The 27936-nt window shown below is 37.7% G+C and overlaps 1 protein-coding gene across 10 annotated transcripts in view; it reads right to left on the bottom strand.

Annotated features, from left to right (window-relative positions):
- The window catches only part of CASK (calcium/calmodulin dependent serine protein kinase), a 436118-nt gene that overhangs the window by 388017 nt on the left and 20165 nt on the right, over positions 1–27936 (bottom strand). Inside the window, exon 2 of one of the 10 annotated variants that reach the window (XM_072615132.1) lies at positions 9674–9807. The exons of the other annotated variants lie outside the window; for them this stretch is intronic. The gene's annotated coding sequence lies outside the window, so the exon portion shown is untranslated. The remainder of the gene's footprint in view (positions 1–9673; positions 9808–27936) is intronic. 10 annotated transcript variants of the gene reach the window in all.

Genomic DNA, 27936 nt, shown 5'->3' with positions numbered 1-27936 from the left:
TTATTCCCCTCAGCTAGAGGTGGATTGAGAGGTAAGGAGAAGAAAAAAAAAATAAATGCTTGACATTTTGAAAAAAATAAAATTTAATTTCAATAAATAAATAACAAAGGGTCTGTGACATCAACAATCACTTTCTTTCACAATAAAATATAAATTTCATCTTTGCTATTTATTGAGAAAACTTTAGTTACTGTAAGAGAGACATAATATTCAAATATTCAAATTATTGTCTCAGGCAAAATACAATCTCTGTATATGCTCCTAATGTAGCAAAAGGGAAATCCTTCAGAGTAAAGCCAACTGTAATTTAAATGTTTTGAAAATAAAATGCTAAATAGCATATGTTGGAAACAGAAAGAACTTCACTAGGTCCTCTATCCCACATGATAATATTCACTTCATTCGTTAGGCAATTCCATTTCATTAATAATTCTAAAGTTAAATGTGGTAAGCCTATAAAAGGTATCAAAAGGTAATCCTCACTGATAAATTATACCAATTAAAGGGTTTACTTTTTAATTTTATAATACTGCTTCATAATGTTAAAATATAATACTTTACATATATATGTACACATATACATATATATCATGGCTTAACTTAATAAACATTTATGTTTGATGTTTTGAACTTAAAATGTTTAATGCTGGTTTCACTCCTACTACAAATGATCACTTTTGCTCCAACATACTTCAGAAAGGATGAAAAAAGAAAAAATGTACCCCCGCATATTCATGCTATCCACCGTGCCTTGCATACAGACCATTTACTCTGCTACTGAACCTGGCTGGGATACAGAACCTCCAGCAATCCTCCTCTAGGGAATCTTACACTCCTGTGGTCCTTATACTGGTGTAACATGGCCCCAATACACTGAGCTCCAGTCCCATTCTGCCACCCCCATCATCGTGCAGCTACTGGCTTCCCCTACACCTCCCATCTCTAGAAACAAGGAAAGAGCTGGTCAATCAACTTCGCAATGGTTCCATTCATCATCCCAGTACCAAACAAAACCACTCTCCAAGACTGTCTCTCCCTATTAGCAAGTAAATTCTTTGAGAGTAGGAACAAGCTCACCTGTGCATTTATATCCCCAGCACTCAGCATAAAGCTTGGCACAAATCAAGTACCTACTTAAATGTTCTTTCATGTAGCCATTCTATGAAAACCTAGACAAAATTCTCTTCAACAACAACAGCACCAAAAAAAAAAATAATAACAGTAAACTTGACTCTTTATCTCCAAGATAAATGTTTGGGAAGGTGCCAAAAATTTTGAAAATGTGGTTTCAGATTAAGAGATGCAAGAATCTGAACACATAAATTATTCCGATGTCTCAAATCTGTATATCATGAATACTTTATTCAAGGGAGAGGCATAAAGCTCTGGTTATGACAAGCACCAAAAAATATCACTATTAACGATTCCTATCTTAACAAGGAGGGAACACTGGTTGGTGACAGACATTGGATTCATTTCAGAATCTGCTGAATGCTGATTCATAACTGGCATGGTTAGGTCAAAGGTCAGAATTAACATCAAATTAGGATAATGGTAAGATGATATTGCAGGCAATTACAACAGCTCTCATCTGACCTATTTATACAACTTGTAGACTGAAAAAATGAGACTAATGAAAGTAATAACACTAACTGATTAGCACTATTTCTTAGAAATATTTAATAAATATAAACATCCATTAAAACAAGAAGGGGTATTAAGAGCACAGAAGCCATCTTAGCCAGCAATATTTCATCTCTGCCAAGCAGACAAACACAGAAGGGAAATGCCAGTGTAGGGCACAAGTTTCTTTACAAAGCATCATAGAGAAAGATCATTTATGAGCAATAACGGTGTCTCATAAAATGACAAAGAGCAGTAGAAGCAAAAACAAGTCAGCAAAGCTGGCATTAGAATCAGCGAAGCCACGTAGCCCTACAAGAACTCACAAAGTAAATTAGAAGGCGACAACAAAGACATGAAATGGAATGTTATCAGTCAGTATGTGTAGCATCTACACCAGTTTATTTTTATCATTAATGACAGTAAATTTTAATACCTTAGAGGCTACCAGAGGAATTCTAATACACATGGTACCTGTTACACTACATAAGGAAACAGAGATGGCAGCTGCTACAAAGAATGACCGCCGACTCAATTCCAAAGACCGGTGTCTCAAAGCTTCTTTGTTAGAAAGATGTAAGTGCATTTCTCTCAATTACCCAGAAGTGAACATACCCCAGGTAGTAAACTGAGAGTGTGTCAATACAAAAGCAAGAAGCAGCTTCACAGGGTTAACAATCCTAACCTCTCCCTTCTGGATCAGGATTGGTCCTAATCCTTCCGATTTACAATCTTCCTCATATATCCCTTCCATGTTTCCCATTCCTATGTATTCCTTCCTTTGTCATGTGTCGCATGATGCTCTAATAAGGCTCTAATTCTATGCGGGGAGTCTCCTGTCACATGCATGGGTTAATGAAGCATGTGGTGTAGTAAGAGAACAGCTGACCTCTCATGACCCCACAGTGGCTGGCTCTGATTTGCCCAGGGCCCCCAAGTTTATGGCTTCTGAGCCTCCTTGGTTTGCTGCTGATTGGCTGATAACTTCTATCTTAACTAAACAACTTCTGTTTCCCTCAAAACTGGTGATTTCAGCAGTGTGGAAATTTAATTATTTCATATCTCTCACAACAACCAAAGAAAGAAAAAGAAGTGCAGGCAAATTAGACCAAATTTTTTTCAACGAGACCTCTGATTGCATGTATATAGTAAACTCTCAGGGAGGAAATCAACCAATACAAATTAGCATCTTCTCTTCAACTCACAGTCTTCACTGTTTAGAGGTGACTGACCCAGGGTAACATGGATAGTATCAGTCAACTAGTCATGAAACGTTTATTGAGCATTTACTATGTGCCAGTCACTGTGCTAAGAGCTAGGGCCACAAAGGAAGGTTAAAAATGGTTTCTGTTCTCATAGAGCTCCAACTCTAACAAGTAAGTAACTGTACAAACAAAATATACACAGGATAAACTGGGGGTAGACTAGAGAGGAAGACATTAGAAGTAAGGGGGGGAAAGGAAGCCAGGAGGCAGAGAGGAGTAGAGAGAAAATTCCAGGCATGGGGGACAGTCGGTGAAAATATCCAGAATCAGGAGACAAAGTGTGAGCAGTACGTGGAGGCCAGTAAAGTACAAAAACACTGTAAAGGTTCTATTTGTGTGAGTGCGTATGCATATATGCATGTGAGGGCATGTGCATATGTGTGTGTGGCAGATGTGCATGTATGATGAGGGGTGGAAGGTTAGGAACAACTTTGAATGCCAAACTGAAGATTTTATATTTTACCCTGGAGGTGACAGAGAACCACTCGAGTTTATTTAGTGACACGACCCACCAGATGGTAGATTAGACATTTTCTCTGATCCCCATGAACTCTCAAACCTCTTTGAAAAACAGAAAGTATGCATCAAAAATGGCCAACAAACAGCAAGGATGCCAGCAATAGCTGGCCCAAGGACTGACACTTCAGTTTGCAAAAAAAAAACCACAACTCAACCCCACACCTCACTGGCCTCTTCCTCTTTTCAGTGCCTTGTGCAGATCTGGCTCTAGGCTATAGAAATTTGCTGTAGTACCACTACAAGCTTACTGGGGCCTGGGACAGCCAATCAGAAATTTATTGGGGTTCCAAAAAAACAGCCAGCACAGAAGGTCAAAGGGAGAGAAGAGACAGACATCACTCCCAGGGAATAAGCCTGCTAGGACCACAGCAGACTAATGCCCAAGTAGACAAGTGTCTGAAATACAAAAAGATCTCTATAAGAAGACATTCTAACTGAAATGAGAGCTCAACACCACAGAAAACCCACTTTATCTCCTCCCATAGCCTATGAAACTCATATGAAATCAATGCTCTGAAGTGCAAATGACCAGCCAGAGAACTGAGGAACAGAAGTGGGAAAGGACACTGGGCCAGGTCACCTTGTATGGGGAGGAGCAGTGCAGCATTCCACTAAGACCAAAGGAAAGCACCTAGCATTCAGCCAAAGCCAGTTCTGTCTACCCAAAAGTTACTTGGGGCAAAGACCTATACTGTGAATTACCCAAAGTGAGAGGAGGCAAAAATGATTTGAAATCCAGCCTCCAATAAAAACCACCATCAGAGGAGAGGGAGTCAGAAAGTGAGTAAAAGGGGAAAATAATGAGGGAAAAATGACTGAAACTACCAAACATCTCAGGAAGAAGGAAATCCAAAGACTTTAAACATAAGCAGATAAATCAGAAGGGGAAAACATTAACAACAAAAGAAAATATAGCTTCCAGATCTATTAAGCAAGTTTGGTTAACTACTAATAAAAAAAAAAAGAATCAATTTGATGAGACAGAAAACCCTGAGAAATGTGAGAATACAGAACCAAAACACAATGTTCCTGAGAACTTCAAAAAGGAAATCAGAATACTGAGAACAGAATTTGTGATCTGCACAACAAAAATCACAGGCAGAAGAGAAAAACTAGAATCTGTGATAAGTCTCACCAAAGAAACAAAAAAGAGAACAATAGATTGGGGAATGAAAATACAGAGACAAGAAAGACAATCTAAAAGAAGGTCAAAAAATAGTAACACTAAAAGAGAATATGCTCACTATTCATGCAAAACAAATTGATCTAACTGCAAACAAATTGCACAAGAAAATCTAAAGAATATAGGTCTCCCAGAAAAACATGACACGACAAAAAAACCTTAGTATCACAAGAAAATTGTCTGAACATAAATAGTGAAATACCAACTGAAAGAATTCATAAGTTGTATCCAGAAAAAAACCCAAGCTTTCAAACTCCAAGACATACAGTGGTTAAATTTAACAATTCAATTCAGAAACAAGTTCTAGAAACAATGAGCAGAAAGACTTTCAAATATAAAGGAAAGGAAATTCAACTAATGGAAGACAATTCTGCACCCACCAAAAAATGCAGGAGAAAATGGAATAGTGTATTCCAAAGAGCAATGGATTTCGGAATGTATTTCAGGGTAACCTAACCCGCAAATCTGAGCTCAACCATACATGAAAAAAAGAGGGATATTCAATAATAAAGAGAAATATGTAACATTCTTTGAAAGAAAATGAGAACAGACAAGATTGTCTGCTTCTCCAACACCCCAGACAAAAGAAATGCAGGAAGAGTAAACAAATGCAGCAGCCAAGGACAGCAAGAGGAACAGAATGACTACAGAGAGACCAGTAAAAGTGTTCTTTCTAAATGTACACAAGGAAACAAGAATACAGGTAGAAATGCAGTGGAGGTAACAGTGAAAAGGCAGGCATGGGTGTGTAGGTTGAATTTGGTTAACTTCTGCCTACAAATAGATCAGTTTTTTGTAGGATGCTACAGTACAAACTGAGAAGGCACATGGAAGGGGCAAGAGGGGAAGAGGATAGAGTGGAATGTGTGATGTGTCTGGGACAAATCCAGGGCTAGCAATGAGGGGAAGGTGGCCCCTGTGGTCTCAGAAGAGAGAAGCCTGCCTGCAGGGGGTGGGGGGAGTGGGTGAGGATGAGGGTGAAAAAACTAAAAAGGAGATGAGAAGGAAGGAGGGCTTGCTTTGGATTGTGGGAAGCAGCTCCACTGATAAATGATCCTATAGGTAAAGAGAGCGTTTTGTGAAGGGAGATGGAGATCTTACATGGGGGAGGCAGGTATGTTCTGAGGGATTTGGTGCTTGAAAAGGCCACTTGTACTACTGAAGGACAAAGAGGAGATGGAACTTTTGGAGGCAAGTGGCACCTGGGAGAGTGGGAGGGCAAGGACCTAGAGAAGGGATTTTGAAGGAAAAGGGGGGGGGGGAATGGTAAACAGAGGTGGGAATAGATCAGTGACAGGCTGCATAATAAGGGACTGGGGGAGATCATGGGGCAATGTTCTTTCTGACATTTTCAAAAAATTGGTGCTGTTTTGGGAATGAGGTACAATGGAAAAGAATCCTCAGGGCAAGCTTTATAAGACAGAGATAGAAACTGCCTAGAGAGGGGAGCCCAGAAAAGAAACCCAGTTTTGACTGCATGAAGAACGCAAAGAATATAGAGACTAGATAATTACAGGGATCATGAACAAGAGAATGAGGATCTAGAGTCATCAGAAAGACAGGCTGGATAATGAAGAGAAGGAGAAATCCTTTTTGGAAAGGAGCACAAAAAGTAAAATTTAAACTACTAATGAACAGGACTAGTTGAAGAAGAGGAGGGAGAACATATTTGATTGACAGGGGAGAAAAGAGCAATTACATAACCAGATAAAAGCAATAAAGAAAAAGGAATAAGCAAAACCCAAAGGAAAGGAGTAACAAATGGGGGAGAGGAGAAGAAAGCCATTGGAAATAGAGCTACCTTTAAAACACTGAGCTAAAGTAACTGGAGGAATATAGTGCTGTTTATAGGAAAAGAGGGAAAATAAATAATCTGAGGAAAAATAGTATCAGAGGCAAATGGGGGGAAATATAAATCTAACTCATAACAACTTTAAATGTGAATGGATTAAATAATCCAATAAAATGAAAAAAGTGACAAAGAAACCTACAAAGCCTCATAATCTGTTGCTTATAAGAAACACATTTAAAGAGGGGCAGGGCCAAGATGGCAGAGTAAAAGCAGAAACTTCCCTGAGCTCTCCCCCAAAGCCTTTCAAATACCTGCAAAAAATGATTCTAAACAAATCCTAAAGCTATGGAACCCACAAAATGACGGAGTGAAACAAATCCCCAGCCCAAGACAACCTGTAAAGTTGACAGCAAGGGTCTTTCCCACTGAGCAGGGAGAGGAGCGCAGTCCCAGCATGGGCCACACCAGCACAGATGGGCCAAAGCAGACCTCAGGGGACTGAATCATTAGCAGCTGTGGCAATTTCTAGACTTCTCAACCCACAAACACCAAAAAGGTCCATGGGAAAACTCGATGGGACCTGGGTGAAAGAAGAGGTGGTCTGGCCAGTCCGGTCCCAGTCCCAGGGGGTTGGGGTGGGGGTGGCAGTGGTGGCAGCAGTAGCAGCAACAGCAGAGGCAGAGGCAGAAGCTGTTTCTGGAGCTCTGGGCCCACACACCATGGAGGACAAAGGAGCTGATACAAAATCCCTGCAGCCTGGGACAGTACAGCCACCCCCACCCCCACCCTCAATGGAAGCAGAGTTCTACCTTGACAAAGAGTTAGAAAGTCAAGTGTTTGACTGGGAGATGAGTAAATATCGTAAAAGAACTCAGACTACAGAACCTTGCTTTGGTGACAAGGAAGATCAGGGCATACAACCAGAGGACAGCAGAGTCAAAGCTCCTACATCAAAAGCATCCAAGAGGAATGTGAATTGGTGGCATTTGAACTCTTCCCAATGGAAGAGTTCAAAAAGGATTTTGAAAATCAAATAAGGGAAGTAGAGGAAAATTGGGAAGAGAAATTAGAGTGATGCAAGGAAATCATGAAAATTGAGTCAATAGATTGCTAGACACACACACAAAAAAAAAACTGGGAAAAAAAAACCTTAAAAAATAGACTAACCCAAATGCAAAAGAAGTCCAAAAAGCCAATGAGGAGAAGAAAGCCTTAAAAAGCAGAACTGGTCACATGGAAACACATTTAAAAAACAAACAACATACGCAAAATAAAATTAAGGGGATCAAAAAAAATCATTACTCATCAAGTGAATCAAAAAAAGTAGGAACTGCAATCATGCTTTCTGATAAAGCAAAAACATTCAAAAAATAAAAGAGATAAATAAGAAAACTACATTGTATTGAAAGAACCATAGATAAAGGACCAGTATCAGCAATAAAATCAGTAATAAAATTTTACATTCCAAATGCCTTAGCGTAATGAAGACATTATCTGAACTACAGGAAGGCACAGACAAAAAAGTGTCTATAGTGAAAAGAGACATCAATATCCTTCTATCACTTTTGGGTAAGTCTAACAGATAAACGAAATGAAGTTTGACTGAGTAAGGTTGAGTAAGGAGGGATTAGATGGTCAGATCTGAATTTGAGGAAGATCATTGATGGCTGGAGGATAAACTGGAGTAGGGAAGGGACTTCTTGCAGGGAGATCAAATAGAAAGCTTTTTAAATCATCCAGATGTACTGTCAATGTCAGAGGACAGAGGGCAAATGAGAAAGTTGTTATGAAAACAAAATCTACAGCCTTGGCAGAATCAATATGGGAAGAGATAGTGAGGAGTCAAAGAAGACATACATTCTGCAACCTGGATGACTGGATTTCAGGGTAGGGGGACAGTGGTATCCTAGACACTAATAAGGAAGTCTGAAAGAGAGAAGAGTTTGGGAGGAAGAAGATAAATTCAGTTTTAGACATTGTGAGTTTAAATTTCTACAGGACATACACTTTAAGTCCAAGCGTAATATGGGCACGTAAGACTGGTGGTCAGCAGGCAGATTAAGGATACAAATGTGAACTTAAGAATCATTAGCATAGAGATGATCACTGAACTTAGAGGAGCTGATGACATCACCAAGTAAAGTGGTCTAAGAAGAGGACCCATGAGAGAGTCCTGTGGCACACTCAAGGTATTAGGAAGCACGAACTAGAGGAACACACAGCAAAGGAGACAGTGAAAGAATGGCCAGATAGAAAGGAGAAAAAATAAGGGAGAGTAAGATCAAGAAAACCTAGAGAGAAAAAAGAGTTATCAAGGAAAAGAGAGTGACTGCCATCATTAAAGGCTGCAAAAAGGTCATTAAGTTAGCAATGAAGAGATCATTAGTAATTTTAGGGGGAGCAGTTTCAGTTGAATTATGAGGTCAAAAGTTAGACTGTAAAGAGTTAAGAAATAAGTGAGAGTATGTATCAGAAAAGAAACTTGAACCCAAATCTTCCTGACTGTGAGACCAGCTCCATATCTACTGGGCCAAAACTGCTTCTCAGGGTTTGATTTTCATCTGTTTTCAAGATATCTCAAAGTAGAAAATTCCAAAAGAATGAACAAGATCAAATATAACTAAGCACAAAAAAAACCAGTAACTACTAACTCCTATACTTAGTTCCTCATCTCTCCAAAAATCTTTATAAGAAATATCCATAAATATTTTGAATCTTCAATGAAAACTTGAGTTAAGGAACAAGCCAGTTTGTGCAGGCCCCTCTATCTCTCCCTCTCCCTCTAGCAGAGATTCTTCAAAGACTAGATCTCACTATCTTTTCCAAGTTGCAAGTACAAAGTACAAAGGCTATTCAGAGGCCTGATTCAAACAGCTTTGACCTGTTCCCTTTCCAACAGTGGACCTCTTCCTCACCCGTATCCCTAGAGCTCACCATATTAGTGAACACTCCAATGGCATAACCCACTAAAGCTCAGAACTCCCAAACTCAAGAGATGCAACAACTTCAGACTCCTCAGTAGCAAGGATTACAGGTGACAGAGCTGTAGATCATTGTCTAAGGCAGACCACACCTTCAGTTACATAAGAGAATATAAAATCTCACTATTTTCATTGCCTTTTAATTAGAATAAGCATTATCTCAGAGAAAAATACACCATCATGTGCTTGCCTCCAATACGCTATAGCGTATGAAGATATTAGGACAATTCGAGATTATGTCAAGATAATTTCATCCAATAATCATGAGCATCAATATTAAGCAATACAAAAAACAGTGGTGGGAACTAACCTAAAGCCCTGTCACAGGCAGGGACTGAAGAAGTGGACTGGAGTGAGTAGCTTCTCTGGTGGCTTTTTGTTACAACAAGCCAGGGCAGAAGGAATCACCTGGCTCCTTCCTCTCACACTTCTGAGTTGGGGATTCTAAAGGTAACAAAAAGGCAATGAAGCAATGACCAACTGAACCAATGTTGCATCTTCACTTAATATCTTTTCCATGCTTTGGCCATGTAAATTTCCTTTTGTTAACTCTCAGATGTCCTCAGACAGTTTCATTTCATTTCAATCTCAAATCTGAGCTAAGAGTTGGCCTATTATATTGATGTTATACCTTTTGTAGCTATCACTTTAAAGGTGATAGCTGCAATGCACTTTACAAGTTACCTCACAAGATCTCTGTAAGGTGCTATTATTATCTGCATTTTACAGATGAAAAAACTGAGCATCAGAAACTAAATGACTAAATGATGGTGACATAGCTAATAAGGATCTAAAGAACTTGACTCAAGTCTTCTTTACTTCTAAGTCCAGCTTGGTAAAGATAAAATTTTTAACAGTTCTGTTTTCCTCTAAGCCATATGCTTTGTTCTAGTGAATAAAGACCTAACTAAAGGTAAAGTCGTGAAGACTTGGCATCAGATCCCATGCTAGATGCTAGCTGTGACATCAAGCAAAAATCATTTACCTTTCTGAATCTCAATTTTACCATTTTCCTCATCTATAAAATTTGGGTAAAAGCATCTGTATTATGCATCTAATAAGGTTACTGGGAACCTCAAGATGATCACTGTAAAAAATTGACTAAGATTTTAAAAACATACATAAAGATTGGTCATTATTATCTCATGTCTTTAAGAATATGTTGTTTCTCTGGCTGTCTTGACTATATCTATTTTTACTTTTGCAGTATCCAAAATCATGTCTGAATCTCCTTTTTTAACCACTGAAGCAAAATATTTTTTGTTCAAGTTTTTCCCTTTAATTCTTTTTGAGGTTTTCTTTCTATTTCTTGGATGTGACCAATTAAGTTCCTTTCTAATTCTTTCTACAACTCTTCCTGCATTTATAATTTATATTCCTTCTTACAGCTAAATCTGTTTCCTTCCAGATTATTTTGCATATACCAATCTGAGCCTTCTTCCACAAATGAATGCCACCTCCCATAACCAATCACACACACCTCATCTCTAGTACAATGCAAAAATTTTTTTTATTATTTTTTAATGTTTAACAATCACTGCCATACAATTGAGATTTTTATCCCCCCCACACCTACCCCCCACTACCCCACTCCCTCCCCACGACTGCATACAATTCTGTATAGGTTCTACATATACTTTCCTATTGAGTATATTTTCACTATAGTCATGCTATGTAGTCAGACTAAAATAAATGAAAGAAATCATATAACAAATCAAAACATGATACACAAACACATACACATACACAAACATGATCTGCTACATTTTGCGAGTGACTTCCATATTTCTTTCTCTGAGTGTGGAAGGCATTTTGCCTTGAGAACCACCTTTGGGATTTTTTTTTTTTTATAAGAAGTTCTTGCGTTATTACAAAATTCCAAGTCTACCAGAAAAAACTCTCGCACACTGTGGTCGTTGCTGTGCACAAAGTTCTCCTGGTTCTGCTCCTTTCACTCAGCATCAGGTCATATAAGTCCTTCCAGGCCTCTCTGAAGTCTTCTTGTTCATCATTTCTTATGGCACAATAGTACTCCATTACATTCATATACCATAATTTATTCAGCCATTCCCCAATTGATGGACATCCCCTTGACTTCCAGTTTTTGGCAACTACATAGAGTGCTACTATAAATATTTTTGTACATGTGGGACCCTTTCCCATTTTTATGATCTCTTGGGGATATAGTCCTAGTAGTGATATTGCTGGGTCAAAGGGTATGCACATTTTTGTAGCCCTTTGGGCATAGTTCCAAATTGCTCTCCAGAATGGTTGGATGCGCTCACAGCTCCACCAACAATGAATTAGTGTTCCAACTCTCCCACATCCTCTCCAGCATTTATCATTTTCTTGTTCTGTCATGTTTGCCAATCTTATAGGTGTGATGTGGTACCTCAGAGTTGTTTTGATTTGCATCTCTCTAATCAATAGTGATTTAGGGCATTTTTTCATATGCTTATAGATATCTTTAATTTCTTCCTCTGAAAATTGCCTGTTCATATCCTTTGACCATTTATCAATTGGGGAATGACTTGTATGATTATACATTTGAGTCGGTTCTCTATATATTCTAGAAATGAGGCCTTAATCCCCGAGCTTAGCTGTAAAAATTCTTTCCCAATTTACTACATCCCTCCGGATTTTGGTTGCATTGGGTTTGGTTGTGCAAAAACTTCTCAGTTTAATGTAATCAAAGTTATCCGTTTACAATGCAAAATTTTCAAAATCAATTTCCTGGTTATTTTCTACTTCCCTCCCCCAGGAGATGTATGGTTCCCAAACAACTCTGCCATGATCCCATCTTTTAGTGGTACTCTTACTCCTCCCAAACTTACTCCTTCCCTAATCACTGCTCTTTATAAGCAATGACCTAACTCTCTCTGATCTAACTCCTTCTGGTAGTATTTTCATGTTCTGCCTTGTGTCAGCTAACTATAGAAATGGTTTCTTTTTGTGTATTAGCCCATAAGCTCCTTGAAGGCAAAGGCAGAGTCTTTATTTGGTCTTTGGACTCCTTTAAGTATTCAATGTAAAAAATAATTTAAAGGAAGAGATGACATATCCAAGACAGATATATCTGGATTCCCTCTAAAAAGCAAGGCCAAGTACACCTCACCCAACCTGCCCCCATCAGCTTGACCTCCTAGGAGTACCTCTGAGGGTGGTAAAACAAAGCTCCCTAACTAGAAGCATTATATGCAATTCAAATTCCATACTTTTGCTAGGTCTTTCAGCATTTACATTTCAGGCCCTTTCTCTTACACATACATACAAACATACAAACAGAGGCATTATTTTCTTTAATCCCTTTCCCCAATCTATTCTAACACATACCTAGATTCCTTAGGAATAGATTTCTCCCTCTTTTCAATTCTTGGGAAGAAAAGGGAAAAAAAAGACTAAATAGAGCTGATAAGCACTAACCACACTAGTAATAAACCTGTCTCAAGAAAAGAGAAAATCCTTAAGTTTTTGAAAACAAAATCATATAGTAATCAGGGTAATAAACCTCAAATCACTTTAAAATACACAAAAGTCCTTTTCAAAATCTCTACAATCTCCATCTGGGGCAGCTAGGCAGTGCAGTAGATAGAGCACCAGTACAGGAGTCAGGAGGACCTGAGTTCAAATCTCACTTTAGACACTTAACACTCACTAGCTGTGTGAGCTTGGGCAAGTCACTTAACCCCAACTGCCTCATCCTAGGTCATCTCCAGTCATCCTGATTCAGATGGCTCTGGAGAAGTGACCTGCACAGCCCTCCCTCACTCAAAACAAAGTCAAGTGCAAGTCATGTCATCATTTCTCTGATGGCATGGTCTTCTTCAGCAACAAAGGACAAACACATACAATCTCCATCTGCCTCTTCTTCCTCTTCTAATGGTGCCCACTTTTGCTCAAGCAGTAGCATTTAAGATAAAAGCTGGCATTTAATTTTGTCTTTCTGTTTTAATTACATATCTTCTTATCAACGATTACTTCTACTATTTTTGACCGCAAATGTGTAGTATTTCATTCAGTCAGCAAGCATCTATTTGGTGCTTAATGTGCAAGGCATCAGAGACCTCTGAGTATCTCTGTATGCAAGAATTAACAATTTCTGCACAACTAGATAAACAAAATACTCACCATCAAAATTAATTCATCTTTCTTTCTTTTTTGGAGGCAGAGATTATTTCTACAAATCTTTTTTTGCTTTTTTTTACTGCTTGGAAGCATATAAAAATACTAAATGAAAACCACTTTTTTGTCTATAAAGGTATTAAGTAAATAGGAGTATGGTATGAGGGAGAAAAAACTAGAGTCCCTTTTGACTCTATCAGTAAACTTCTTGTGAAACCTCCAACAAGTTAAATTTCCTAACCTAGCTATTATCTTGCCTTAGCATCTCTCATCAGTTTAATGAGTTTCAAATGAAGACACGTATGTATCTACATACATATGTATTCCTATATATGAATATATATGCAAAAACATTTTTAAATTTAAAAAGCAGTATCTAACATTTTTATATTATAAATAATCAACTTCAGACATACCCTCCAATATACATATGTATGTATATGTATATATACATGTGTATATGTATGTGCGCGCACATACACACATAAAGACCTGTATTCTAGTTTCAGCTGTCATTAGTTGTGTGACTTTCATTTTCAAGTTTTCTTTCAGCACTCTGTCTGATCTCCTCCGTTATACTGCATATATTTACATACACTATGCTCCATTAGTCAACTATAAGCTCCTTAATGCAGAGGCTGCCATTTTGCATCTTTGTATCTCAGCACTGAGTGCAGCACCTTGAGTATATATGTTGTTCAGACATTTCAGTTGTGTCCAACTCTTCTGTTGGATCCCATCTGAGATTTTCTTGACCAAGGTACTGGAGTGGTTTGCCATTTGCCGCCGAGGATATACGCTAGAAACTTAATGCTTGTTAAATTAAATTATTGAATTATGAACAGGTAATCATCACCTGTTTCTCACAATATCATCAGTAAATTGAAAAGAATACCTTACACTACCATACTGCTGTGGAAATAAATATATGGGAAAGCATGCTGAAAAGTTCCTATAATTTTTCTTTATTCAGCTCACCAAGGTAGAGTTAAGAGCCTGCTATATACTACATATAAGAAGGGGAAAGGCCTCTGAACAGTTAAAAAAAAAAATAGCTGTCACAGAGCCCATGTACTTTGTTAAGGAATAAATGAATGAAAAACACTAAGTTCTTATTATCTGCCAGAAACTTATCTAAGAACTAGGGACACAAATATCCCCACTTAAACAGCCTTCCTCTCAAGGGGTTGAATAGGGAAAGATAATAAATATAAGAAAGCGGTGACCATGGAAAAGAGTTTCAGTTTGTGGAGTCACAGGAGTTTAGAGTACAGCCACAGGGTCAGTCAGTCAGTACAAATGCATTAAGTACCTACTATGAGTTAAAGCACAGGGTTAAGTCCTGGGGATACAAAAAAAGGGCAAAGCACAGGCCCTTCTCTCAAGGGCCTCATAATGGAATGGGGGAGCAAACAAATATGTACAGTTAATTAACAGAAAGAAAGCATAAGAATTAAGAGACAGTGAGCAAGGCTTCTTGTAGAAGGTGGTATTTAGTTGGGACTTAAAAGAAACCAGGGAATCAAGGCAGTCAGGAGGTAGAAATGACAAAGAAGAGTCTTCCACCTACAGAGGGCAGGAAAAGAAAACACCTGCAGCCTTTCAAGTAATAATGCTAATACTGAGAGGGGGAATTAGAGGGAAAAGAGAGTCACAGTCCGCTGAGGCAAAGCAGATGTCAAGAGACCTGGGTTTCCTGTGAATGTTTGGAAGGGAGGCAAAGCATGGTTTGGGGGCAGTTAGATGTCGATAGATGAGTTTGCACTCACCAATAACGACTAAGATTACAAAGACAATCTAATAAATTAGATCACAGAGTAGAATTCTAAGGCTCAACAGAACATTTCGGGGTGGGGATGAGAATGGTCTGCTCTATGTGGGGAGAAGAGATGAAAATGAAGAAGAAATTGGTACAGCTAACCTCCAACCAGGAATCTTAACAACACAATAATTCAATACTTTAAGCACTATGCATTGGCGTTTATGTAAAAATTAAGCTTGTAAAATCAATGACCAAGTAGTTTAAGAGTAGCAAATGAATAGTGAAAAAAAAAATCTAAAATCATATACCTAACAGCAGCAAAAATTGAGAACTGATAATACAGAAGAAAACCAACTAGAAAAGCTCAAAGATCTAGAATTTAGTCTTGAGGCAAATGTTACCAATGTGCTTTGAGGACGTCACTTGTAATTGTTCAAAATGATGACCCTGAGTCCTCAAAGGAGGTGGATTATGTTCAGCACAGAGAGAGGTAGTAAAAAGAGCACTTGATCTGGTATCAGAACTCTCTTATGTGAATTCTGTCTCTGCTACTTACTTCCAGTGTGACTGTGGGCAAGTCATTTGACCTTTCTAGACTTTCTGCGAAATTCAGCTAAATAATCTCTTAAGGTTTCTTCTAGCTCTAAATCCTATAATCCTTTGTACCTCATGAGAATCTGGATCTAGCTCTCCAAAAGACAGTGGAATCTGAAAGAACATCTCTTACCTGGTAAATATGAACCACCAGGTGAGAAGAACAAGTCATGACTCTAGAAGCATGTAGATTTAATGCCCTTCAGAGTTATTTTTTTAAAACTTAAATTGAACAAACTTCAAGGCTCAAAGAAGAATAGATTTTATTTGCCTGGAGAAGTTATTCATCCTCAATAAATCCCTCCTCCATGATGAAGGGTGAGTTGTTTTTATATATTTCTTGAAGTTGATTTTAAGAGTTTTCCTAAACTTATTTTAAACTTTAAATTGTCTAAACACATAGCATACTTAACTTATGCATATAGATAATACATAGACAATAATGATGACAAATTATAAAGGTCAAGATTGCTCAAATCCTCTGCCTATGTACTTGAAAAGTTCATGACATAAAGCAACACTCTCTAGATAGAAGAAATTGAAATGCAGTATCTGCATATGATGGTCAACCTGAAGTGATACCAATAAACATGTCTCCAACCAGCAAACAATAAGCATTTAATAATGTTTGTTGATTATATGACTCAGAGCAAGTTACTTCACCTCTCTGTGTCTCCCGTTGCCTATCCGCAGAACTGATAATAACAGCACTTACCTCACAGGGTTGTGGTGAGGACCAAATAAGAGAATCTATATAAAGTACGTTGCAAATCTCCCAGCGCTACATAAACATTAGCTCTACTACTATTACGTTATTATTGTTATTTTTTTGCTTTTTCTTTGCAAACCCAGAGCTTAGCACAGCATCTGGCACAAAGTACATATGGCTGTCTTCAAGTTAACCAAGTGTTGAAACACAAGGAATGAAGAGCAAAGGGCGTAAGAAAGTCTATATCAATCACCAAATACCCAGGTCAATGAACTTATACGCTTTTTTACTGCTTTATGATCAGAGAGAAAAGGTAATCAAAATGCAAAAAATAGCTAAGTCTGAGCATTATGCATATTCGGGACTATACCAAATAATAACGGCTTTAGTATATAAATTATCATTACTGAATTTTTAGCATACATGGAAAATTTCTAGACTAATAATTTCTTTTTTCACATATGGATGTGAAATTATTTTTCCCTTTCTTTAAATTTTATTTTTCCCCAATTACACATAAATAAATTTTAACATTCATTTTTTCAAATTTTGAATTCAAATTCTCTCCCTTTTTCTTTCTACCTCCCCCACCCAAACAGCAAGCAATTTTATATAGGTTACACATATTCAGCCAAGCAAAACATGTTTCCATGTGATAAAAGAAAGCACATGCATGTGAAATTATACTATAAAGTGTTCAACATTTCACAGGGAATTTAAAATAACCTAAAGAGGTAAACTAGACGTTATTTCTTGACCAGGCTCTATCAGAAGCATCTTAGACACACAGTGAAGAGAGAGGAGCTGAACCAAGATGAGGGACTGTCTTTATTTGGAGTTTAAGAATATGCACACTTGAGCATATACCCAAAGAGGTTATGATTCTTGAAAAAAAAAAAAAAAAAAGGTCCCCTATAAACTCCAGGGGCAGACCCAAGAGGGCAGCGTAGAAGCAGGGACCAGCTAGAGCTCTCCTCCCAAACACCTCAAAAAAGCTACAAAAAATGATTCTAAACAAATACTAGAGCAACAGAAGCCACAAAAGGTCAGACTGAAGCAAATTTCCAGCCCAAGACAGTCTAGAAGATGTACAGGAAGGGTCTATTGCAATGAGCTGGGAGCAGAGCACAGCTGGTATAGTCCTGCATATGCACAGTTCTCCAACTTAGCTATTTTTTGTATTTTGATTACCTTTTCTATTTGATCATAAAGCAATAAAAAAAAACTCAACAAATTCGTTGACCTTGCTGTTCTGTAACTGATATAGACTTCCTTATGCCCTCTGCTCTTCATTCTTTGTGTTTCAACACTTGGTTAACCTGAAGACAGGCATATATATGCTGAAGTAGAGACTGCTTCTGGAGCCCTACAAAGAGCTCAAAAGTCAAGTAACTGGCTGAGAAAATGAGCAAATAGGGAAAAAGAAACAGACTACAGATTCTTACTTTCTCAGTGAGGGGGTATTTTCATACATCATTGGTGATGAGGAAGATCAAAACATACAACAAGAAGAAGACAACAAAGCCAAAGATCCTCCATCCAAAGCCTCCAAGAAAAACATGAATTGGTCTCAGATGAAGGAAGAGCTCAAAAAGGATTCTGAAAATCAAGTACGAGAAGTACAGGAAAAATTGGGAAGAGAAATGAGAGTGAAGCAAGAAAATCATGAAAAATGAGTCAACAGCTTGCTAAAACCAAAAAAAATGCTGAGGAAAATAACACCTTTAACATTAGACTAACCCAAATGGCAAAAGAGGTCCAAAAAGCCAATGAGGAGAAAAATGCCTTAAAAAGCAAAATAGGTCAATTGGAAAAAGAAGTCCAAAAGCTCACTGAAGAAAATAATTCCTTACTCCCCTGGGATTTTGCTTAAGTAAGAGACATACGCTCTATTGGATATGGAAATCTATTTTACCCTGCAGGAAGGCAAGGGGGAAGGGGATAGCAGAGGGAAGATAACAGAAGGGACAGCAAATTGGGGAAAGGGATAATCAGAAGCAAACACTATTATGGGAGGATGGGTCAAGGGAGAGAATAGAATAAATGGAGGGCAGGATAGGACAGAGGGAAATGTGGTTAGTCTTTTAAACATAACAATTATGGAAGTGCTTTGCAATTGTTACACATGTATGACCTATACTGAATTGCTTGTTTTCTCAATGAGGGTGGGTGGGGAGAGAGGGAGAGAATGTGGAACTCAAAACTTTAAGAATGAATGTTAAAAATTGTTTTAGCAGGCAACTGGAAATTAAGCTATACAGGCAATGGAGTATAGAAATCTATTTTGCCCTACAGGAAAACAGAGGGGAAGGGGAATGGAAGAAGGGTGGTTAACAGCAGGGAGGAAAGTCTGGAAGAAGGGGTGGATGGGGTGCATCCTGTCCTGGGGCGGGTTGGGGTGGGAAGAGATGGGGAGAAAATTTTGAATTCAAATTCTTGTGGAAGGGAATGTTAAGAACTGAAAAATATATAAATTATATATTAAAAATGAATGTTAAAATTATTTTTGCATGCAACTAGGAAATAAGACATACAGGCAATGGGGTATAGAAATCTATCTTGTCATATAAGAAAATAGAAGGGAAGGGGATGGGAAGGTGGTGATAGAAGGAAGGGCAGATTGGAGTAAAGGGTAATCAAAATACACACTGTCCTAGGGTGAAGTGAGGGGGAAGACAGGAAGAAAACTTGAAATTCAAAATTTTGTGGAAGTGAATGTTGAAAATTGAAAATGATTCTTTTTAATTTAAAAAAATAAAAAAGTTCCCTTACCAATAATTACAGAAGTAATTTTTACAGCAGCAAATAACCGGAAGTAAAGCTGCTGACCAACAATTGGAGAACTGCTAAATGAAATGTGATACATAAATAAAATGAAATATTATTGAATTACATGAATTATTGAAGTACAAAGTGGAATCACAGCTGGGAAGACTTATATGAACTGCAGCAAATTAAGCAGAATTTTTTAAAAATATACTTGACAAAGATTAGAGCAAGGTAAGCAGAAAAACTAACAAAACTGAAAGTGAATGGCTCTGAAAAAATGACCAAGTTTGGTCCCAAAGAGTGAAACTTCCTTCCTCTCCCTTCTTTGCAAAGGTAGGGGTCTTTACATGTGGAACACTGTATATGTCAGACTTTTTCAATTTGTTGGTTTATTTTGCTAATTTTCAATTCTTTGGGAAAAAAAAGAATAGTTCTCTGGGAGAAAGAAAAGGGAAGAATATATTAGCAAATGACAGAAAAATAAAACCTATCAAATAAAAATTTAAATAAAGAACATGAATATAGAATATTATGTATATATGAAAAGATTTCCATATTTAAGAGTTCAAAATATGTATACTAACCACAAGTATACATAAAAATATTTCTATTTTTTATTCTTTTGGCAAAAGGTGTAAGGGCTATGGGTAAACTGGTCAGGATCAGTCTAGCTACCTGATGATTACTTTTCTCTTGAATGCATTCTGTAAAGTACTCAGCAGTTTGAGTCTAAATAAACTGACTAAGGAGCTTAAGAGTTCCATTTCTTTTTGATAGTTGCATAAAGCACTACTCTTAGTTCCTCAAGGAACATTGAACACAAAACCATTTCTATTAAAACTGCATCACTGGAAAGAAAATACCAGTTTTTAGCTAGTTCTATTTGAAGAAATACAAAGCAGTGAAAACAGTGATTTTTGGTCAAATTTCTCTACCTAGAAAACATTAATACTTCTTAAATTCAAATAAAATCTCTTTTACCACCTAGAGAGATTTCTCTCTGTGCTTCCTCTTCTCTTTTTTCATGTTATCTTTCATGAATAAATGTTGCCCTGACACCAAATATACCCATCTGCCAGTAACAGAACATAAAGCTGTCTGAAATCCTGAAACTACCACAGAGAAGCCATAGGGTAGCCAGAGTTCAGCAGATAGAGTGTTGAAACTTAGACATTAAGATTGGTCTAAGATGTTTTCTTCCTCTGTAGACTCCCTAGTTTTCTCGCCTAAAAAATGAGGAGAACAGACTAGATTCGTGGTATCAAAGAACTGAAACGGAAATGAGGGTCTGCACAAAAGGATCCCTGTTGCCACATATTGACTTCATTGACTTTAAAACCACATATGAACATTATTTACGTTCAATTATGCCTTTATTTTTGTTAGGTACTTCCAAATTATGTCCTAAGCTGGTGCAAAATGGACTCAAAGTATCTGATACCTCTGGATCAGAAGACCTCAAAGGTTCCTTCCAGTTACAGATCTATAATCTAATGGCAAATACACATGCAATTCAACCTTAAAAAAAAAAAAATAACTGGGAGAAAAAAGTTTTAAATTGTCGAAAGCACAGTGAAAAAGTGCTTTAAGGGAAACCAAGGTCTGGGTTTAATGGCCTTCCTCAAGACAGCTTTTCCAAAAGGTAGCACAAGGTTTGAAATTGAATGCTGAGAAACGAATTTAAAAGAGCATTTTGTAATTCCACCAGCAGTTTTAAATTCTGCAAGCACAATTAGACAGGAGTAGCAATATGAGTATGTTGACAAAAGTTGTATACAATTCTTTAAAGACCAAATTCAAAACACTTGACATCAGAAAACATCTACTGTATAGTAAAATTCGCTTTTGGATACATTTCTTTCCAATTTCTTAAGATCCTCAGTATTTTTAACCACCTTTTCATAACATTGAAGCATTGCTAAATACAGGATATTAACAATATTTCCAAAACTACAATAATAAAGAAATAGGATAGAGAAGCCAATTCAAAGTAGTGCCAGTTTTACAGGAAAGACCAAAGTTGCTTATTGCTTTCAGTTACTGTTATAAAGCATTTCACACAACATGAATGCACAATATATGTGGAGATAACTCTTACTTTCAATTCTGAAATCAAATTTCATTTTTCTGCTCAATTTTCTAACCCACCAAGTTCATTTTGGATGTTGACTCTGAGGAGCTTTCCCTACCATTCATGCTTTAAACAATAAATAAGAAATCTATGTCTTCACCCAAATCATCAATAAAACTGTTGAAATGCACAGGGCCTAGGAGAGACCTCTGGAGCAATAACAATAGAACCCTCCTTCTAGGTATTACTGATCTATTAATGACTACTCTTTGGACCTAGTCTTTCAGCCTGTATCAATTCACCCTGTATAAGTCAAATTCACCTACATGTACTATCATTCAACCTATGTATTTCTTCATGCTGTCCACAAAGTTATAATAATACCCTGTCATATGTCTTACTAAATCTGGCATGTCAAAAGCACTCCCTTCTTCTGAGGAGAGAAAAAAATAAGATTAATCTGGCAAGACTTGTTCTTCATGAAGCAACACTGGTTCTTCTGAATGAATCATTGCTTCCCTTCCTAAATGCTTGCAAAATCATCCTTTTAAAAAACTTTTCAAGAATTTTTGCTAGAATCAAAGTCAAGCTCACTCATTTGAAACAACCACTTAAGTCCTATATAAGTAGTTTTGTTTGAAACATCCACTTCAATCTACACAAGTAGATTCTATCTTGACCATTCAACTCATAACTGTGGCAGGCCTTGAACAGATATTAGAAGCCAGGATTCCTTTACCTTACCACTTCTGAGTTACCTTTCTTCAAATAAGCACTTAGATCTTCCAAACATACCTCAACCATGTTTCCATTCCACCCTCAAAAAGAATCTACTTCCAATCAGCCTTTATTGAATCTGCTTTTATAATATTTGTGAATAGTCCATAAATCATATTTTGTTCAGGTTTTGAAATATTCAAGATGATTAAGGATTTAGTCCTCCTACAAACAAGTTATAAACTCTATCCCGAATAAGTAGCCCAGGGTAGAATAGGGACAAGTAAAATGAACACAATTTTATATGCTTTCTTTTTAAAAGGCAGTTTGAGACAACAAAGAAAATTCAGAAAAGAGAGTGCATCTTTCTTCCAAAGAGCAGAACAAGCGAGCTTATGACATTAAGAGCCACTTGAGGGCACTCAGCGCTCAAAGGAGAAGAGTACTGACAAAATAATCCATACCTGTAGTATTTTCAGTGCCTGGGGAAAGGAGATGTCTAGGAGTACCTGTAAGTTTAGATTAGTGGAGTTTATAATAATTTAAAGCAGGTCATATTTTTCCCATTCCTTTATAGTTTTTAAACAGTAAAAGGTATTCTACATTTTAGAACTATGTAAGTAGCCCATTCTTTCATAAGTCCCTGCTTCTATTATTCATGTATAAATTAAACCTAAATGCTACATCTTCATTACCCTAATAACAGGTACAACTTTTCTTTTGGTGGCAGTACCACATATACAAAATCATAACGACTAGGAAGAATTAAAAAGCTTCTCAAGGATACCCTGCAACCTCAAATAACTTACTCTTGAATCCTGACTCAAGTCGATCTTAAAAACCCAATACTTTACCAGTTCCTAACCCAGAGACGTGCTCTGCTTATATTCCAATAATAAAGCCAGTTTAGGGTTGAGAGCTAGGGGGAGCATGTACCCTCATCCAAGTATGAAGCTAGCCGTGGATAAAGCAGCAGTTAGGTAATGCAGTAGGATAGAGTGCTGGCGCTGGAGTTAAGAACTGATTTCAAATCTGGTCTTGGACAATGAATAGTTATGAAACTTTGCGCCATCAATGGTGGTGCACCTGAGTCTCCTCATCTATAAAATGGAGATGATAATAATAGCACCTAGGCCCCCAGGACTGCTCACAGTATCAAATGAGATAATCTTTTTACAGTGTTTTGCAAACCAAAAAAGGATCAAATATAAAATTCTTTACTTAGAATTCAAAACCCTTCATCATAATGACATCCCACCCTCTACCAACTCCCACTACCACCTTTATGATCTTCTTACACCTTACTCTCCCACCAGTCCTCTGTAATCCAGTATCACTGTCCCCCTTATTGCTCCTTGAACAATACACTCCATCTCCACACTTGGCATTTTCACTGGCTGTCCCCAATGCATGTGTGTAATGCTCTCGTACTTGATCACCAGCTTCCAGTTTCTCTGGCTTCCTTCAAGTCCCAGCTAAAATCCCACCTTCTTTAGGAAGCCTTTCCTGATCCTTGTAATTCGAGCATCCTTCCTCTGCTATTTCCTCTTTATTCTACATATACATATTTGAGGGGCCATCTCCAGTTGTCCTGACCTATGTCTTGCTTTGGACTCTGATGACTCTGGAGGACAGAGTGAAACAGATAACTTTGCACAGCCCTGTATCACTTAAATCCTATTCACTTGCAAGTCAAGAAATCAACCTCCCTATGTCATTGGTTCTCTTTGAGAATGAGGAGGAACAACAAAGCTTGTTTGAACATAGTTATTTGAATGATGTCTCCTCAATTTTAAAAAGAAACACATGGACACTATTTATTGGAATTCTTTTTATAACTTTTCTTCTCCAAAATGGCTATTTTCTTACAACTGACTACTGCACAGTGGATCCAAATGACCCCATAAAGGTCTCCAACCTGCTTACTCTAGAAAGAATTGTCTCTTCCTTCAACTCACAGAACCTTCTTTTCGTCACCAAATTCAAGATGCAATGGCCTTAAAGCAAGAGAACTAGACTGATGACAGGATATATAAATATTACTCTAGACTTGACTACCATGTTTAAGTGCAACATTTTACAAGTCACTTAAAATAGTCCCATATTACAAACACAGGGATAGTCACTCATTTATATGCCCTCCCTTTTTAAAGTCAGCTTGGTTTAGCAGGGGAAAATATTAGATTTGGGAGTTAGAAGAATCAATGAACAAGTGAAGCATTTATCGAATGCTAACTATATACAAAGCACTGTTGTTAAATACTGGGGACACAACATCACGGGCTTTCAATTCCAGCTCTACTTGTCTTTAAGCAAGTCACTTAACCTAAGTTCCTCAACTGTAAAATAAGGGAGCAGACTAGATAATCTCAAGAGTCCCTTCTAGTTCTACATTCTGAGACTACAGGACTGGCACCTTCAAAGACGATCACTTCTGTCACACCGTACCCAAGCCTTTGACTCCAAGCCTTCTGATTCCAAAGTCAATGCTTTTTCCACCATCCCACACTTTTTTCCAACTATAAATACCATCTATCTAATTCAAGAAACAGTTGTAAGGATTAGATTTTTAAAGTTAGCCCCCACATTTTTATTTTTATTTTCAAAGTGCTTCAGGCTATTACTGTTGATTAGCACTAAATGAAACATACAGTTACTGGTTGTGTCACAAATGACCTTGACCGGCAAGTATCCTGTGTTAGGTCATTTTCCATTCCTCTAAAAGAATGACATACACACACACACTCAAATGCTAAAAACTATACAGAAGATATATTCTAACTAAAACACTACATCAAATTGGATCCTTGTTTTAGGTGTTTACTCTATGCTGAATAATAATCTTATAGCATAAGTACTTTTGAATGGCACTCTTTGTCCATTGAGAAGTGACCCCATCTTATTAAAGCCTTGAAAATGGACTGACACCCACACATCTGGGAAGGTTAATCATATACAAGTAGTTGCTTCTTTGCGAGAGGCACCCAGCAACCCATCTCTGCTGGCGGCCAAGGGAAGAGAAGAACTGCCGAAGTATCTGTTTTGGCTCCACATGGTACCTCAGACTTAAGCTAGACCGAAAGAAAACAAGAGCAGGGTGGCAGAGGCAAAGAGATATTTACTGTTCCCCGGAGCTCTGCTAACTGCCATCACCTTCCAGATACCATCTGCCTTACTCTCTTCCCTATTTCAAGGGTAACAAAATCAAAGAAACTGAGTGGGTGACTATAAGGAGAAGGACAACAAGCCCACACAATAATGCACTACTTTAAAAAGTTCAAATGGAATTATAAGACTTTAGAGCTGGAAAGAACCTTAGACACTAGTACAATCATTTTACAAATAAGGAAAATGAAGTTCAGAAAAATGACTGGCCCAGGGTCACCAAATAATTGCTACAGCAAACTTCAAATAAACTGTTCCACAGCGGATACCATTAACAAGAAAATGTTGCACATTTTTACACTATACTGCCTTCTCAACCAAGCTCAACTCTGCCTGTAAAGTACCATGTGATAGTGGAGTTTAGAAATCAATTAGGATAGATTTTCTCTACTTCTCACTCCCACAAAGATTATTTCTGGACATAGTATGAGAAAGTAATATATAATCGGATTAGACTATAGCTCCAATGCTTCCAGCCTCAAGTTGATTCACCATTCCCTCTTTAAAAAAAAAATATACATATATATATATGTACCTGTGATTCCTTGGGATGGGGTAGCAGTTCTCAAAGCTACGACCCTGGGAGTACCCAGACTCTTTCAGGAGGTCTATAAAGTCAAAACTGTTTTCATAACAATGCTAAGAGATGTTTTACTTACAGTATCAATAGATATATCCAAAGTAAAAGCTTTGGGGGGGGGGGGATGCCCCACAATAATTTTAAAGAGTGTAATGAGGAGGTTATGACACCAAAAAGTTTGAGAACCATTGTTGTAGGGAACTCCCAGCAAAAAAACCCTGTTATTTGAAGAGCTGCAACTTAGTCTTTCAGAATTAACTGGGGCACTGAAAGATTAAATGATTCGTCCCAGCTGACATAACGTGTTAGGGATAGGTCATAACCCAGGTATTCCAAAGTTATCTCTACATCCACTAAATCCTAACTTTTTTTGTCACAGACACCTTTGGCAGTCTGGTGAGACCTAGAGAATCCTTCTCAAAATGATGTTTCTGAGATGCACAAAATAAAATACAGAGGACTGCAAAGAAAAATAAATATACTGAAATAAAATTCTCAAAGTATTTTTAAAACAACTTCATTATCCCATAGCTCCCAACAGTACACCACAGTGCCTCTCTCATCCTCTACTATAAACCACTTCAACTGAGTTTGCTGTCATAATGAAATCAAGTGCAACTTATCTCAATTCACTATATTCCAAACCCTCACTTCTCATGCCCCCATTCTCTTTCCCTCCTCACACTCAGCACTACCTGTTTCTCCACACACTTACTCATTTCCTAATTTTATATTTCTGTTCATGGCCCAAACATTTTCACAGTTCCCCAGGCTGATAACTTCAGTCTTCTGATTTGTCCTGTCTCACTCCACAAATTTAGTGAGCTCCTAAGTCCTGTTAGAACCTTTACACCTGATGCTTCCACTACAACACAATGTGCATAGGAACAAAATCATCTATAAAAGCATGTTTTAAAATGCTTTATTGCTTTAAAAAAAATTGCTGTCACTTTCCAATGATTTCTCCCTTCCTCCCACTCCGTCCCAACAGAACTCATTCCCATAAAAAAGTATATCTAAGCAAAACAAATCACCACATTGGCCACGGCTGCCTTCTTTCTGGATTGCAACACTCCACTTCTTTCCCTAAACCTTTCCAAATCTACCTTCCATTCCCTACCATTCTACTGATAAAGCATTTTTTTAAAGGTCATCAATGAACTAATAATCTCCAAACCCAGTAACCTATTTTCAGTCTTCTGCACCATTTCACACTATGGACTTCAATTTGCTCTTACATAAAAAAAGACTTAGACTAGCTGGCCTGAGGTGCTCTTCAACTCTAGATCTATTATTCTTTCTTGTCTTGGCTTCAGAGACCAGACCATTCTGGTTCTTTTTCTAAGTAACTACTGTTATTTATTTTCTGCCTCCTTCACTGGGCCCTTCCTTTCTGAGCCCTTAAACAGCAGGGTATGTTGTATCATCAACCTTTTTGGCAGCCTAGTGAAAGATACAGATCCCTTCTAAGAATGTTTTCAAATGCACAAAATGAAATACACAGGATTACAAAGGAAACCAATTATCTTGAAGTAGCTATTAAAATGTTTCCAACCTGTGTGACGCTGGCAAGTCACTGAAGCTCCTTGGGCTTCTCATGGATGAAATAAGAATAACTGAGCTAGACATCCTTCAAGGTCCCTTCCAGCTCTAGGTCTGGGATCCAAACAGAACTATGCAATTGCATCTGCCGCCACATCGGAGTAACCTGTGTGACTTTGTTGGCTTGTCTGCTGGAGCTAATGGAAATGCCAAAAAAGCCTTGTTTACTGATGTTTCCACACTGTGGGTGGAGTGAAATAACCTTAAAACTAAGTACATATGTATTACAAAAGACTCACCATTCAATAGCAAATACTAAGGAAATCCAATAGCATGTCAAGACATGGCAACAAAAATATGCATCAAGGACAGCAGGTTCTGGTGAGAAGTAGCCAGTCATCTCTACCACTACCATCAAATGCCAACCAACTAGCACCAATGGAGTAGGCAAACCAGCCTAGCTCAAAAAGCAAGACACCCACTTGGAAAGGCAAGAGGCTTCGTGCCTGGCAGGTCAAACCACTGCCACTACCTCAAACAAT

The sequence above is a fragment of the Notamacropus eugenii genome, chromosome 5 (assembly GCF_028372415.1).
Source record: "Notamacropus eugenii isolate mMacEug1 chromosome 5, mMacEug1.pri_v2, whole genome shotgun sequence".
NCBI classification, from domain to species: Eukaryota; Metazoa; Chordata; class Mammalia; order Diprotodontia; family Macropodidae; genus Notamacropus; species Notamacropus eugenii.
This window is presented reverse-complemented; position numbering and strand designations above follow the sequence as displayed.